The following is an 18,266-nucleotide window of genomic DNA, read 5'->3' on the forward strand; positions in this document are numbered from 1 at the left end:
AAGTAGTAAAGCATAAATTTTTGGTGAATTCTAGCTTTGGTAACATCGAAAGTAAAACTGATACTGTAGATCCTGAAATGTTCACACCGTTTTTTTTCCAGGTGACCTCTTACCGAGAAATCATTCATGATATTGTGAATGTGTGGTTTATATTTCTACTGTACTATAGAATTGTTTCAACTGCAAACTTCAAACAGCAGGAAAATCTCCTTTTCCCCTATCTACCGCAAAATTAGCCCCCGCGAAAATAAATGAATTTTCAGTAGTTTCCGTGGATGTCCCTCCTAACATTTTCCTTGCTGTCTGGCTCTTCCAAAATGATTGCCCCAAATTTGTACTGTTCACCGCAGGGAGGCGGTTGATACACTGTAATTGAAAACACTCGAATGATTTTCCCTAGCATTTGTAAAATGATAATAATCCAACATCAAAGGAGTACAGGTTTTCACAGAATGTTTATTTTCATGCCAATTTCGAATCCACAAACACAACATGTGAAGACAATCTTTTTCACCAGTGCTTATAAATCTTTCATAACAAAATGTCTTTAATATAATTAGTCATTTTTTTACTCAATGTGAATTGTTCATGATCTTGTTACAGTTAGCCATCTATAGGTGGTTACTCAATACACGGTCATTTTTACAACTTTTGCTCATGGGTAGACAAACTTTATTTGTACTTGTGTCTGCAAATGATTCAGGAGCTGGTCCTCTATTCCTGCCTTGTCTCAGAACACAAGTAGACAGGTTTAAATACAGGAAATGATGTCATGATTAATTTATGAAAATTACATGGTAGAAGCTGCCAAAGTTGCTCTTCAAGTGTCACTTGACAACATCTACTTTACTCTGGCTCAGAGGAAATTCTTGGATTTGACGCTACAGCTACTGGCATTCCTGTCAAACTGAGTGAACAGCTAACACATTTTTCTTGAAATGAGATCTGAAATTGGGTTGCAACTGAAGCCACGCCAAGACTCCCCCTAAATCACAAAAACATGGGGGGGGGGCAGGGCAAGAGTGAACGTTATTGAAAATTTGTTGCGTTACTAGTTCTTGTTTATGTGAAGCATATCATCCATGTACATGTACACACAAACGTGAACATGTCATCATGCCCCCCTCCCCCTTTCTGTGGTTATTATTTAGTACTGGATTGAGTGATGCCAAGAAAGTTTTTGTAAAAATTTGTCTATACATAGCTGACGAAATTTACCATCGCACAGGAGTCTAGACAAAACAGGAACACAACGTTGGGGGTTTAAAAAAGGGGTGACAGAATTGTCCCTTCTAATCCCACCCCCTCTACTGTGTATTGATTGGGAGGAGGGGTGAACGATTCATTCCTGTTTTTTTTCATCTTTCTCGGAGGCGATGTTTGCTCAGCTGGATTTCGCCTTCGACCGTCTCCAGTAGATCCAGATTTGGGTCATATTTACCGCCGTCAAGATCCTGTATTTATTTCCTCGGTTGACAAAAAGGTCAACGGCGATGACATGTCAGAGGTCACGAGCAGAAGTCCTTGTTCTGTTGAACTAGTCATTATCATCATTGGACATCTCCAAAAACAGTACGGAAAAGCCTGTTATTGAAAGTTTCTAAAGAGATTTGTGACTGCAATTAACGTACCAATGTGTGTATGGTAGTTCTGTACCATCATTTGACCTTATATTTTACCAGGGATTAGTTCGATCACTGCTATCAACATTAGAGTTTTACTCCTAAATGCTACATTCTGCCATTTAAACGTCCCAGTATCTGACAGCGTACACAATATTGGAAACTCCGACAGCTTCCAAATTATGGATTTTCCTTTGGAGGCGGCCCGAGTCAATATAGGGAGTTTGCCCAACCTGGGTTTTGTTTGCAACTGACTGCATTAAGTGGGTCAGACAGTTTGAAGGAATGCCACTGCCTTGTACGTCCCCTGTGGGCTTTATGTGTTCTTAGGGAAATCTGTAAATGGCCCACTACTGCCAATGAAAAGGTAGCGCGGCCACGTCCAGTAATGTACAGGCCATATCTGTTGGGTGACATAAGTTTCTGCAAAAGGAGAAACGGAACGTAATTCGAGGGGAGAGAATTGGAGTACTGTCCGCAGCTTTTTAATCTTAAACATTTCAAATATGGTACATTTACTGTCTAGTTTTAGTCTTTTAGTTCTGATATGAAATAGATCAAGACCACTGAGTGGAGAAAAAAGCAGAATTTTGCAGTACAAATTTGATAACAGAATCGTTCACAGAAAAACGAGTATAAAATAAATGTTTGAAGAAAATGTATCATCCCTCATCTAACATTGCTGGTCTGAGATTGTTCTTACCAAAATTGTTCCGCCAATTTTCTTAGTTTGATCAAGATCACACTGGAGAAAAAAGCAAGATTTTGCAGTACAAATTTGATAAAAGAATTTATAACGGAAAAACGATTATGAAAGTTTGAAAGAAATGTATTATCTCTCGTCTAAAACCAGTCAGTAGAGATTGTTTTTACCAAAACTGTTCCACCAAAAGCAAAACAAATTTGATTTCAGGCATTTGTTTGATGGCAAAAGAAGACTTTGATTTACTCAAGTAATAAATACTATAATCAGTTGTCTGGTAAAATTTGGCAGGAAAATTTGCAAAGTCAGTATGCAATGACACTGAATTCCGTCGGTATATTTGTGTGCCTGGCACAGCAACACGAAATCTGCCTTCAAAGGTTCAAGCCAAAGTCAAACTTGTAAAATTGATGGCTTTGTGGCTGTGAACAGAAAATTCTTGGGGGCAACATGCCCAATATCACGTTTCACATGCAAGAGAGGTCCACCAGGTACTAATTAGTAACACACTTGTAATTTTATTTTCTATTCGGTCAACGTATAACGTTACACAGTAAAGAACGTCAACAATAAAATACTGAACCATCCATTTTTTTAAATGAGAGAAAAACGGTTGTGTTGTACCCATGGATAATTCCTAATTTGGACAAGTTTAACCAAGAGTTGTGCATGCCGATTGCATGGAGGCAGTAATTTCTGATGACTGGATCGTAAGCAAAGACCCTAGCTGGGACCCATGCCAAATCCAAACCGTACATGAAGTTCGTGGAGAAGGGTTTTGGCCCCACAGATTTTCACCGGAAGTTTGAAACCGAAATGCACAAGCAATCTCTCTTGGTCTGTCCCATGACTGCGTTACATGTTACTGTAAATTTATTTACTTGTGCAGTAGTTTTAATTTGTGGTTCGGGGAACAAGGAGGTTTTCGAAGTTAATAAAGTTTGCTGTTGAAACGATTTTGTGGTACGGTAGAATTTGAACGCACATGTTCGCATTGTTATGATTTTACAGTAAGAGGTTGCTACGAAACCGCAGCGAATATTTCAAGACCTACAGTAGTTAGGTCAACAAGTTGGGGTCACTTTGAAGATACTGCTCCCCAGCTGTTATAATTATCAACAGGTTTTCCTCTTTTACTTTTAGCCATAGAAAATTCTGTGCTTGTGAAACAAGAAAGCAAGTCCTTTCGTAACATTTCTAATACTAGTATTCTTCTCAAAACGGCTGTAGTATTTTTAGGAAACAATTTATTTTGATAAACCGGGAAAATGTTTATACAATGTTTAGGCTCAGAAGTTTGAAACAACTGACCTCTGGAGATATCTGTCCCCTATTATCTGAAGCCAAGATCTTACTAGGACTAGACCATGCTGACATTCTGAGAAATATGAAACCCCTACAAAATCAGCCAGTAGAGACCAATGAGTGAAACCTGTTGAAAGAAAGAGGTTTTATTGAAAATCCAAAGCAGTTTTGACTTTTCGACATGTTCATTTTGATAAATTTTTCAGGCCAGAGTAATGCGATATTATGGTTTGAATAATAAGCCTATCAAAATACATTTTTCTGATAAACCATGTTTTCCCATGAAAAGGGTAAATGTTCAAGCTCTATGTATGCAAATAATCTCCAAGCAGATGCTCCAGAACCAGGAGCTTGAGAAATGTTATGATTTTGCTTTTTTACATCTGCTTGGAGATTAATATTTGTACAACTTTCCCAAGGAATTCTGAGAATATAAAGATTGAAATTAGGTCGCCCAATAAGTCAGCATACAAGGCTGGTTAACATTTCAAACAATGACTTTTCAACTTTAGATGCATCAACAAATATGTAACTCTAACAACTTGGAAGACAAAAGACTTTCTTCAACTGTAGTTGGTTCCAAAATTTTATCGTTTTGGGTTCATTCATATCCTGAATGGTAACGTTATATACAATCTTTTTATAGTTTTTTTTTTTCAAATCGTAAAAAAAAGCAGCAAGTCCAACAACCAAGGAACTGACTTAGTGACTGGCAATTTACATACTGTTCATCCTGAAATATTCACAGTAGCTGTTTTCACATCGATCTAAGCCTCTCCATTGCGAGTATACCACAATATTGTTTCGGCCTCAAACATAAAACACTGCAAAAAATTCTTCACTCCTTCAGCAAGATTAGATCCTTGTGAAAATAAGTGAATTTACAGTATGACAACTGCAGGAAAAGGAAAAATGGGCCATCCTTCCTTTCCTGGTGTACAGTACCCCATACAGAGAGGAATCTGTCCGACCATTCCATTCTTATCTCCTCTTACAAAAAGTCATGCGTCACAATAAATCATCCCTTGTCGAGTAGATGACATGATGGTAGATTTTGAAGTTTTCTTGATATCACGCTAAACATTTGCTCTTTCCCCCATCTTGTTACTTAGCAATCAACCTTGAATTCTTAATTTTTACTGTGCAGCTAAATTTACAAATGCAAAATTTACAAAACTGAAATTACAGTAACAGTTACTGAAGCACAAGTTTAAAGGAAACTCAAGCAATATTAGGGTCTGAAAAATCAGATTTTGAAAGTCAATGTCATATCTATACTAAAACATGATTAGTTCAAACAACACTGTCGCAATGTATAGCAACGTCCATGATGCAAAAATTGTTGAGATGTGAGAACTCATCTTGGCCAGTTTTTGTAGGCTCCCAAACTAAGGGGATCATCATACTGATTTTGCACGCTTTTAAAATCCTAAATGTATGAAGTTATTATGCAAATGTGCTAAACAATATTAATGTTTAGTAAATGTCACTACCATAAAGATTTCAGCATTTTTTTCATTTCCATTTTTTGGCCCTAAAATTGCTTTGGTTGCCTTTAACACTGCCACCTTTGTTTGAAAAGATGCTCCCAAATTTTGTAGCCCAACCAAAACTGAAGATCGAGTTGTTGTAACAAAGTTGGAATGTCTACTTTTTTGCTTGAATATGGCTGCCTTAGGTCATCAGTGCAACATGTGCATAACCATACATGTAACGTTACTCACACTGGTACATATCTTCCACTTGGCAAAGAGACGGACATTTTCGGCCCCCGAGAAGATTTTCTTTCAATTTCCTGTGCTTTACTGCAGGGGAGTTGTAGGTAATTGCACAGATGAAATGGCCAAGCTTTGCTCGCCAAAAGTTCTGACAGTAAATAGCAGATGGTAACTTTTGAGTCAATGCACCCAATAAATGAGACCAGGGAGAGGGGGCATATTAAGTCTGTTTGCTCCAAACACATACCCCCAGAAAACTGGAAGACCCCCTCCGCTTTCTCCACCCCTCCGTTTATCCTGGTTGATGCAGACGCAGACTTCGAAATCCACAAAGCAGAGACTTTCAAGACGTTTGCCGGCTCTGGAGCCAACAAGGTATTTATGAATTTTTCTTTCCTTGTATTTGCCAGCTTGTGACATACACAATATTGATACATGTGGAGCCAGCAGCCCGAGTTCGCACCCGGGTCTGGACACAACTGGAAAAGAGTCGCACAGTCCTTTGGGATGGGGACGTAAAGCCTCAAGCATCAAACCTCTGCACATATAAGAATCCAACCCCTCACCGAAGTACAAACTTTCCTCTGCGATTCTGTTTTCATGTTGATTTTCCAATCTAGCATTTTTTTAGAAGTCCGTTAACCAAGAAATTAAATTGGTGTGGCCTTAGTTGAGGATGACTGCTTTACCATGTTTAGATGTGTGTGGTATATGATTGACAAATAAGCTTATGTGCAGAAAGAATAATCACTCCTAGGTTAGCTGTTATCCTTCATGAGCAGGAAATAAATGACTGTCCTTGCTACTGTCTGCCCTGTCTTCACTCCCTGCTGTGTCTGTGCTGTCCCCTTGACATGCTGTGACCTTGAAAAATGCAAAAAATAACCATGACCTTGAAGTGGAGAGAATCAGAAAGGGCCACCAGAGAGCCTTGTACAAGTTGCTGATCAATTTGTCATACTTTCATGAATGGAGAAATTTGAAGACCTGACCTACCTTCTGGCAGGCGATTGGTTGGCTGTTTGAACCATTGTAACCTGATTGGTCAGCCATTGTCCAATCAAAAGCCAGACAGCCTGACAAGTAGGTTGAAGCCAAGGCATGATCTGACAGGTTGGAAATATTTCTAGTGTTTCAAAAAATTTGCAGTCTTCTGAAAACAAAAACCTGCTCAGTAATGACTTGAAATAGTTCAGCATTTTGTAAAAAAAATACATGTATAGCTGTTTGTACAATAAAAGTTTGTTTCGATTGGTCATCGATAACTCTAATTCACAATTCAGCAAGACCTTTGAATTCATACTGTTACCATGGCAACACATGTAATACTCTAGATATTCAGTTGAAAATTTGACTCCATGCATTCCATAGGTAAACTTTGACTTGCCGTATGTCCAAGAAGTCAAATGTATTTTTTGATAATGACATATCTCCATACTTCATACATACATACACATAGTAAGCCTTTAACTGCGACAAATACAGTACTGTCATATGCTGCATGCAAAGAGCAAGGTATTCTTACTCTCCAAGCAGAGCATGGGTTTTGGCTGGTTTTTGACGTGTTTTTAGGCGTTTTTGACCCAAGTTGGGTTGGCGAGACAAAAAAAAGATGACAAAGTAGAAAGCCCGACAAAAACGCCTAAAAACACGTCAAAAAACAGCCGAAACCCATGCTCTGCTTGGAGAGTAGGTATTCTATCATTAGGAAAGGTGTTACAACTGTGTACACAAAAACGTATCTCAATTCATGTAAAAGTCACTGCATTCAGGTCAAACCCTTCGTGAACCTGGATTTATTAAGTGTCAGCCATCTCTGTATCCGCAACATTTGGAGAGACCCCTTCATACTGCTTGTATAATCATATATATCTTCTGTGTGTCATGATATGTCCTTGAAATGTTCATGTCATATGCACGACGGCAGGAAATCCTCAAGAACGGCCTCCAAACTGTATTCTTATGGAAACCCTGCGCTTCAGGATCGCCGTTAGAATTTCTCAGGAAACTGGCTTTAGCAGTTCGTGTAGCGCGCAAGGCCCCTAATGCGCCAGAAAACCCCCCAAGGTCAATATACTTACTTACTCTATATTCCCCCGGCTCCGCAATGCCCAGCGGTCTCTAACGACTTCTATACGCTAAATGTTTAGCGGGGGAATACGCCGGGCTCGTACGGCCATCGGAAACATTATAGCAATTCCCGGGCTGCTACTTAGAGCGCTGGCCGATTCATGCACGGAAGGCGATCGGAATTTGTATACCCTTGGGAATTCGCATTCAGACTTTCTGTTTCTAAAACAAGAGTTGCAGGAATGCAGTTGGAAGGATGGGTATCTCTGTTTTGGCAATGTCTGTTGGAGATGGAAATGACGAAGTACGGATAGTTTAACGTAATTGATAAATGGCCATATTTTAACCTCTGTAATGTTGATAAAGATCTATCATGGAATACTAAATGACTTAAAACATTCCGTAATCATTGCAAGTGGAATGTTAGACTGGCCTTTTAGGATGATTCAATTGGAATTAGAGATGATTTGGTCATAAGGGAAAAGGTATGAAGAGTTTGTCCAAGACATCAACTCTTTAAACTTCTTTTATTTCACAGGAATATGATATTGTACGGCCCATTTTGTAAGTAATTTGTGGTAAAAAAAGTAAGATAATGTCATATCATGTTTTATGACCAAAAATTGAAAATTGATCACTAACTACCTTGTATAGGAAATCTCACAAATTGTTGTTTTGAATCCAACCCAAAACGGAGCATTCTAATAGTAGTGTGTTTACCCCCATTAGGAAAAATCAACCTTTTCTGCCTGAAATGTAGCAAATACAGTCCCAAAACTGTACCTTGAAGTTGTATAGAGCTCAATCAATGACATCAGATTTTTTTTTTCATACCGAGACTGTTTTGGATTATTTGAACACACTAATTCTCTCACAGTTTTAGTTTGATGCGATTCAATGTTAAGAACTTTTTAATTTGTACCATTGTACGTAATCTCCAATCAGATTGCAGGTTGCACTGTCACATTTTTCTTCATCATCTGTTTATACCTTACTGACATTGAACAACCAGTTATTTGTAACAAAAACACACCAGGATATACTCATCACAACCTCTGCTTGGAGATTAAACAAAAACGCCAGTGTTACATTCTGTCAGGGTTTCAGTAACCATAGAAACAGCTGTGTAAACCGAGACCCCACCGTCACCCGTTTACCCAAACTGCCTTGTACCAGTTCTGTGTGTGCTTGTTTGCTTCTTGCGTTGTCGGTGTAAATCTATTGATAAGATTAACATAAATTCTAAAGATGCTACCATTTTCATATTCAAAGCAGCTCTCTTCAATTTCAAACTTTTCAAAGAGTCCGAATTGATTTTGAGTACGACCCAGCTCTCTCCTAGTACAAGCACGCACTTGCAAGTGTTTTCCAACTTTTGCTACAAAGATTGCAGAGTGACGAATGCAATATTTACGTAACCTGTGTCGCTCTCCCTTCCAAAATCGCCTTCCTCTATCAGCGGCACACTTCTATGTTAAGGAGGAAATAACGCACCCCGTTATTTTCCAAGAAGATAAAGGAAAGAGAGATTGAAAGGGACGGCGGTGTCCAATTAATTTGGGCGGATTCAAACACAAACCGCCTACCATAATCACACCCTTGTTCGAGGCACAGGTGTACCCGCGAATCTGCCAGAATTTTCCTGGGCTCTTCAGCAATTACAAGCGGCACCACAGGTGCGACCCTTGGTCTAATAAATCTTTCCACAGGGCTCTCCAATGCAGTACATTGTTTTAGGTCAAGACCCGGAAAGTGCAAAGGTGTCAATTAATTTCTTCCCCCTCACGTATTTGCCAGCTTGGTACTCTAGTCCTATCCTAACAACTGTAGTAGCAGCTTTTTTTTGTACCGCTTCCAATTTGGAAGTTCAAGTTCAAATTGACACTGGATTGGAAGACTGAATCAGTAAATACAGCCAAGCTGGTTCCTGTAGCTTTTATTATACGCGGATATTTGTTCACACTTAAACAAAGTCGACTGTTCGAAATTGCGACCCGATTATAGCCAGAAAAAATGTCAGATTTCGAGACCAGCTTCAAGTACACTAAAATAAATTGCTAAAAAAAGCGAATTTCTGAACGAAGTCTTTTAAAAATAAGCTGAATGCGGCTTTGAAAAAGTTTGGTTCTTTCTCAAAGAACTGACAGTTAATATGAATTTTACAAGTAATAATCTAAAACAAAATTTTGTCTAAGTAGAGTAGTAGACTCTATTCTTTTCCAGTCACACACCAATCAATTCAATCTATATGACCCAGATGAAGAAATTCATCCACACCTCCCCAAAAATACAACTTTTATGAATAATACTCTCCTTCAATACTGTCTGGAAACATACAATTAATTTGATATAGCCAAATGAGAATCAAGATGGCAAAGGTCTTCCTTGTTGGAAGCTTTTGTAGTAGAATCTTGGATAAAAGAAAAACATGTCTGGATGTGCCAGTGTACTGCTAGAACTTTTCTTGTACTTGGTCTCACTTCCAGATATCTAGATCGTAGTTTAATTTACATTGGGAAAAGGTTATTTTTACTGACATACTGTATAACTTGATCTGTTTGTAGTGGTTTTATTTTTGCACCCTGTCAGTGCTGTAAATTCATGTAATATTGTGGTTGGTAATTTTAGCGGTTGGGGGAAAAGGAGTAGTTCACTGCATTTAATTTTAACGGTGGGAACAAACATCATTGTCTAAAATGTTAGTGATCAAATATTTGTGATGATGAAATTTTAGCAGTTGATTACTCCATTGACCGTTGAATTAGCTAAAATTAAGAATTACAGTATGTGTTTCCATAGTATTACTACTGAACTGAAAAATTGTTTCAAAAGCAGACATAAAATGCTGGGAAAACCTCCTTCCGTCTCCTATTGGAATATTAGATTCCTGTGAAAATAAATGAATTTACAGTAATTTTCGTACAAGCTCCTCACTCTCTCTCTCCTATTGCAATATTAAATTCCTGTGAAAATTGATGAATCTACAGTAATTTTTGTACAAGCTCTTCACACTCTCTCTCTCCTATTGCAATATTAAATTCCTGTGAAAATAAATGAATCTACAGTAATTTTGGTACAAGCTCGTCACACTCTCTCCTATTGCAGTATTAAATTCCTGTGAAAATAAATGAATCTACAGTAATTTTCATACAAGCTCGTCACACTCTCTCCTATTGCAATATTAAATTCCTGTGAAAATAAATGAATTTCCAGTAATTTTCGTACAAGCTCGTCACACTCTCTCCTATTGCAGTATTAAATTCCTGTGAAAATAAATCAATTTACAGTAATTTTCGTACAAGCTCCTCACACTCTCTCTCTCCTATTGCAATATTAAATTCTTGTGAAAATAAATAGATTTACAGTAGTTTTCGTACAAGCTCCTCACACTCTCTCTCTCCTATTGCAATATTAAATTCCTGTGAAAATAAATGAATCTACAGTAATTTTCGTACAAGCTCCTCACACACTCTCTCCTATTGCAATATTCAATTCCTGTGAAAATAAATGAATTTACATTAATTTTCGTACAAGCTCCTCACACTCTCTCCTATTGCAATATTAAATTCCTGTGAAAATAAACGAATTTACAGTAATTTTTGTACAAGCCACACTCTCTCGCAAACTAGTAGAACTGGCAGGAAGCTATCAGGGAGCCGCTGCCATGGTAACGGATGATCTTGCGTGTATTCTAAACAAAGGGCTGAGCCGAGCTGACCCCAACACTCGCAGGTGGAACTTGTCAGTTGCCATGGTGCAGTTTGCCTTGCCATCCAGACGATAGGAAACCCCAGTCTGGTAAGGACCGTCTGGGGCCCTAGGGGTCTGGCATTGGGCAACGGTGATAACGGAACGTGAACGTGCTCAAGAAGCCTCCACCAGGCCCTCCTGTGGGCGTATGGATCGTAGAATCTGGTAGAATTCGTCAGAAAAAGGAATAAGCTAAGCCAGTAGAGTCAGTCCACGGTGAAGATCACATTTCGTCGGTGTAATGGAGCTTGCAAATGAAACCCTGGCAAATATTCTCCCTGTACTAGACTAGCTGGTGTAGTTAGTCTGGTAGTTCTCAAGTGCCATGTCATCATATCTTTTCAACACTGTAAAAAGAAAGAAGGGAAAATACACGTAAACGTTTGTCAACTCCCATGATGTGTGAAACCATTTTGTATAAAACCATTTTGCTAAAAACTATTATGTGTTTCTAGGTGTCCACTGGGATGATTATGCAAGACAAGTGAAACTTCGAAAAACTTACTTCAATCACAAAATTGTGAAATCATTATTCTTACCACAATAAGAATATTCAGTGTTCAATTTTCAAGAAAATCTAGTCCTTTTTGCCACATACAGTATTACTGCCTATTGTGTCGGTATATGGGGTGAGTTGTTTTCCTTCTCCGCTGGATTTAATTACCAACACGGTTATATTTGTCAAAGGTTGGGCTGTTGCCGTAATTCTGTCCCTCATTTTACAGCAAGGTTTGTTCAAGTGTGGGAGTTGGCGTAACCTTCCACCCCCAAATATGGTGCAAAATTGACTGGAAATAACTTGCATATTTTTCAGCCCCATAGATTTGGTTAAGTATTTGCTCTGCTGAATAAGGTGCCTTGATGGAAGATTTCTGTCACTACTAGAAGATCCGAGTCACAATGTCACAGAACGGCAAGGTGGTTTTGTGGTTAGGGTTGTTGACTTAGCATTGAAAAGTTCTGGGTTAAAGGCAACCAAAGCAATATAAGGGCAAAAAATGGAAATAGATAAATGCTGAAATCTTTATGGTAGTGACATTTACTAACATTGTTTAGCACATTTGCGTAATAACTTCATACTTTTAGGATTTTAAAACCGCACAAAATCGTGCCGAACGTTGATCCCCTTAGATTCGGGAGCTATACAAAAACTCCGGCCACGAATTTCCGTGAGTTTTCACATCACAACAATGTTGTATTTTTGCATCATGGACGTTGCTATACATTGTGATAGTGTTGTTTGAACTTATCATGAATTGTATAGAAATCATAAAATAGGTTGACTTTCAAAATCTGATTTTCGGGCCCTAATATTGCTTGGGTCTCATTTAAGACAAAAATCTGTGAAACTGAAAGACTTAAAGTGACGTAGAATACTGCACACTGTAATGTTATGTACCAAGCTCATACCATTTGAATACAACATTATATCCACATGATATGGTATTACATTATGTGCATGTCTAAGACCGATCCTTTCTTTCAGGATCTTGAAATCTTTGTTTTCAATTTTTGTGATTAAAGAAAAAAATCACTACTGTATAAATTGTTAGTTATCTTCTCCTTTTGGAGTTACCAATAATTCTGAGAAAGTTGGAAAGATTTTTTGTACCTGTCACAAGTAGAAATAAGCCAGCTGTGGATGTGGGGATTAAGTTTCAGTGGGTTTTCATCACTTAAGCTCTATTGACGCATTGCCACATTTATATACACCTTCTTGGCAGGAAGTTTATACCAGTGTTGTTAAGTAATTTTTAATGGGTTTCTTGCGTCCATCCGTCTGATTTTACCACGAAAAACAATATCTGGCCTAAGATGTACATTGTGATTTGTTTAAATTTAGTGGTGGTCATTTATCGGCAATTTTGACATGGTAAGCAAACTGACAAAACTTGAGCGTCCATGTTTATGTTGACTGGAATAAATTTCGACAAACCAGAACAAAATTGATGAATTTACCATGACAAAACATGCCAGAATTAGATCAGAGTTTCTACATTTTTAATCATATCAGTATCACAATATCTGGCCTAAGATGTACATTGTGAAATGTTTACATTTTGGTGATGTTGTTAAGTAATTTTTAATGGGTTTCTTTTGTCCATCCGTCCAAGTTTACCACGAAAAACAATATCTGGCCTAAGATGTACATGGTAAAATCTTTAGATTTGGTGGTGGTCGTTCATTGGCAATTTTGAAATGGTAAGCAAATGATAAAACTTGAGCGTCCATATTCATGTTGACTGGAATAAATTTTGACTAGCCAGAACAAAACTGATAAATTTACCATGACAAAACATGCCAAAATTAGATCAGAGTTTCTAAATTTTTCTTCCAATATCTACGAATAGTCATTTTCAAGGTCTATCATTCCCCAGTGGTGATTCAATCAAGAAATCCAACAAAAAAAATTGAAGAAAATTTAACACCTTTACAAACACACCATTTGTAGTGAGGATGGTAAAGAGTTTATGATGTGCACATGAATTGATGTACAGTCAAACCTGCCTAGGCGACCACCTTTCAACGCGACCACCTGGCCATGGCGACCGCTTTTTCTCGGTCCCGAAAATTTTCCCCATAGGCGCAAGCATTAAGCTGCCTGCCCAAGGCGACCACCTGTCCAACGCGACCGCGACCGCCACGAATTGGGACCGCACAGAGCACAATCCCTGCCCATGGCGGCCGCCTAATTTTCAAGCGTGTGGTGACATCGGATCATTTTGCTGTCGGATTTCACGGAAATGTTTTCAAGACTTTGAAGGACAAAAATATATGGAATAGCAATGTTATAGCACCGATTCCTCCATGAAGTGTTTTAATAAAACGTTCCCCCTATAAACATTGTAAAGACAAATGTTTGTGATGTTGTTGTGCCTATCGTAATCTTATAGTTTACCGCAAACTCAGTTCGGTTTAAACTCAATTTTCAAAACGAATACGTAGTGCATGGCGTCAAAAAGTCAGATTTCACACAAATTACTATCTATTTCTTGTATTTTTAACAAAAATGTGTCTGTGTCTTACTAAATTCCGTCGAAAAATGACCTCGCGGCGGGCAAAACATCGGGCGAGAAATGTTGTTCCTTGGTCCCGACGCCATCTTGGATTTGGCGCGGCTTGGATTTGGCGTACCGCTGACCTTTCTAAAACACGATGCTTTTGTGTATGAACATTAACGAATACTCTAGTTATTGATGAAAATTAATATTCTCATTTTCTTTTTATTTCCATGAATCTCACAAACCTTTATTGGACGCTGTGCATTCTGCTGCACTAACTTACCTTTCGATGCGGTCGCACAGACTGACAGAGCTTGGCGGCGCGACGAAATCACACCGTTCCGTTTTCATCTTTAGTTGTCCGATCGCAAACTTTTTGCCCCTTTTATCCATCGGCGCCCCAAAAAAGGCTAGGGCCAGCAGATGTTTTCTAGGGATTTGTCTTAGGCCTTAAAACTTCGATGATGTGCATGTGTGTGTGTGTACTATTTAATGTAACGTGTGAATGCAGAAGGGCGCTGCGAGATCATCGAGGCAACCATTGTTTTGTAGTCAAAATTATGACGAAAATTTTTCCACGATGTAGCGGCATAGAATTATTACAACGATAACGCAAAATGTAATTTTTGGAGGATCTTTCTGTCAATGAGAATTGAACCTGGTGGGGGTCATGCTGTCTAAATTCACATAATTTTCCATCCATTTACGTACTGTATTTGAAAACCTCGACCTGGAAACATGTGAGTGGAATCCTCTTCATGGCGACCACCTGTCCATCGCGACCGTTTTTGCTGGGTCCGCCGGGTGGTCGCCTTGGGCAGGTTTGACTGTATGATCTTATATATAAAAGAAATATAGTAGAGCAAAATGCATTCTGGATGTCCATTCCAACTTATGTGCCTTCAGCAAGGAAAATTTCAGAAATCCAGAACGACCATTTCTACAACTATTTTCGGCCTACGAATACGTTACAGCCACGATAGCCACATTTTATCACAGTTTCCATTTTCCTCCAGTTCCTGTTGAATATTCTGTTTCAACATGTCTTCCAGGCAAAAGTTCTTGAACTGCGAGCCAACCTTCTTCCTTTACAGACAGTTTAAGGATCCGGCAGCACACCTTGTGCTATCTCTACAAACACAGGCTTTCAGCCACTGGCAACAATGGTCTACTCCATCCATCTACCAGGTGTTGGATTTGAAGGGTGCTGTTCCAACATAGAACACTAGGTGTCTCTTTTTCTTGAGCAATGTGGAAAATGAAAATTTGCTCATGCTTTACCAAGTCACTGTATTGATTGCAAGATTTTTTCTTTCCTTAGAGGATTTTGCAATGGCAAGAAGTCTTATATCTTAGCACCTTGGTTCAATGGAGTCTAACATGCAATATCTACTAGATATATTTGCAAAAGGTAGCTTTCTGAATCAGTTTTTCTTAAAAACTACAAAATATCACAATATAACAAGCCTACAGATTTTAGTTAAAATTCGAGGCATGTCCCCTTTGGGGTACCTGACTCCTGACTTTCAGCAAATACCTGAATCGGTGCGGGTGTATCTGACTAGACCTTTGTTTGCCGACAACACAACTGTCAACAGGTGCTGTTTTACATGTAAACAGCTGCTGTGTGTGTGACAACACCTGCGGAGCTTGAGCCTTTTAGTGAGCCAGCAAAACACAAGAGGAGCCAAACATACAGCACCCTGCAAGGTATAGACAGCAGTTAGCATGTTACAGGCCACGCCACTGGGCCATGTGGTGGAGGTCTGTTGTCAATTAACCTATCAGGTGTCCTGTTTCTTCATTGCTCAGTCTACCATTGCAGAGAGAAGTACTTTGTGCTCTCCAGGGGGCTAGTTCATTAACTATGAGAAGCAGGGGGGCTGACACTTGACAATTTTGAAATAAACAAATGTATGTATAGCTATATATAGGAGACGTATGGGTCTATGACTACTCTACTACACAAATTTGTAGTTGTGGTAATAAAAAAAATCTATGAGTCACTTTTATGATCTTATTTGAGTACTGTAAATGCATTTAAGTTCGCATGGTTTTATTTCGCTATGGCGAAAATGGCTTGTTCGCGTTGGTTTTTAGTTTGCGGCAGCGCTACACACACTGCTACAGTAATGGACAAAAATGTTCGCGGTGGTTTTAAGTTCGTGGTGCAACAGTCTCTACGAAAACCGCGAACATAAAACAACATTTCTGCATTTACAGTAGTTGATATCCTGCCTCCTTTCTTTTTCATTTTCTAGAACCTAGCCTGGCTAAATCGTTCTCTTACCCTATCCAACGGACTTTATCTCCAAGCAGATCTACCAGAGGCAAGATTGGCCGAAACAGTATCTGATTGGCCAATTGGATACTGTTTTGGCCCTTTGGATACTAGCACCAGACCCTGTTGGATACAATCTTGCCTCTGGTAGATTTGCATGGAGATTATAACTGACTGCTTCTTAGAGGGTACAAATAGATGTGAAAACAATGTTGTTTTACCGTTAACAAAAACATGGGAGCGGCATAGGAAGTTACTGCTATGTCTATACAAGTACATGTATTATGTGGTTTACATACAAGCATTTCCTCATAGGAAACACACAAATCAAATGAAGGCCAGTAAATAATGATAGACAAGACAACAGACAATTGAATTCAAAGTAAACCAGTAAATAGAATGCATGCAGGTTTGCAATGTTGACATGTCGGTTATTTCGAGTAGGAAAAGTTGCCAAAAACGTTTGCTTCAATGAGACACACACACGCATACACACACACACACACACACACACACACACACACACACACACACACACACACTCATTCACACATACACACACACAGATAGACACACTCATTCACACATTTATACATACACACATACATACACACACACAGACACACACACACACACACACACAAATGTGGATGGAAACATAACATCCTTGCCAGCGGGAACAACAGTCCCCTTCCTCTGGTCAAGTGACTGCAACTAACCAATGAAGTCTTCACATTCTTCAGCCCAGCATCAGTCAGGAAAGAGAAGATAGATTTCCTCAATAGATTGGACTAATACGGTCAAGTCAGGTCATATGGAACCCACCAGCCCTCTATACCTGACCTCTACTAGAGGTCACAATGAAAGGGCAAATTAAAGAATTTCACATAGCTAAGACCTCAGAATACCTATGGCTGATTTCTTAAAAAAGAAAAGAGCAAAAAAAAAAAATACCCCTCAAAAAAGACATGAAATGGAGTCATCCTGAAAGATCATTGCACCAAAGTCACAAAATAGAAGGACCAGTTATGACTCTGACTTATCTTGTGATCAAACTAACCTTAGTCAAAGCATCAGCTCCATTGTGGAAGCAATAAGAATCCCCCAAACATCTACTTTGATAAATGGGAAGAGTTGAACACGCTGACTTTCCCGCCAGTGACGTCATCACAAAACTCGTCTCCCATTGGTCGAAACTTGCATAACCTCTGACCTATCCACAAACCGGAAGTAACCTAGATATGATGTAAACACAACTTAGAATCCAGAAAATTGGGTAAATCTGACAATTTTTGCCCTCATAGTCTCAATATTTTCTAAATCTATGGAAATTGTCATTATTTTAGTTGCTTAGAGTGCTTGTTTTTCATGGCTTTATAGCGTCATAGGCATATTTGACGCTACGTCACTGGGCCAAAAATAACTATTGTCTGGGCATGTTTTGTTTGATGTGAGGGTTGCACAACACTCCGCAATGAATGATAAATATATAAATTGCGCTGCGAAGAACCCGAAGAAAGTAAGAAAGACGACTGCTGCAGGAGGTGACAACGGCGAAGAGCAGTTCCAAGAGCGGGACCGTGGAATCGGAAAAAAGAAGAAAAGTGGGTGGAGTAATATTTTGTTTTTAGAAACGATAACGTTAACGTTACATGTATCAGAAAATAGGATGGACAGAAAATGGTATGTATAGACACACCCCTTAGAACGTAATGTTTACAGACATTTGTTAGAATATCCAGGCAAGCTTTCAAAAGAGGAAAATGATACTATTTGAGCCTCGAAATAGTCTACCTGATTGACTTGTCAGGTTAC

Source organism: Branchiostoma lanceolatum, chromosome 5, assembly GCF_035083965.1.
Source record: "Branchiostoma lanceolatum isolate klBraLanc5 chromosome 5, klBraLanc5.hap2, whole genome shotgun sequence".
Classification (NCBI taxonomy): domain Eukaryota; kingdom Metazoa; phylum Chordata; class Leptocardii; order Amphioxiformes; family Branchiostomatidae; genus Branchiostoma; species Branchiostoma lanceolatum.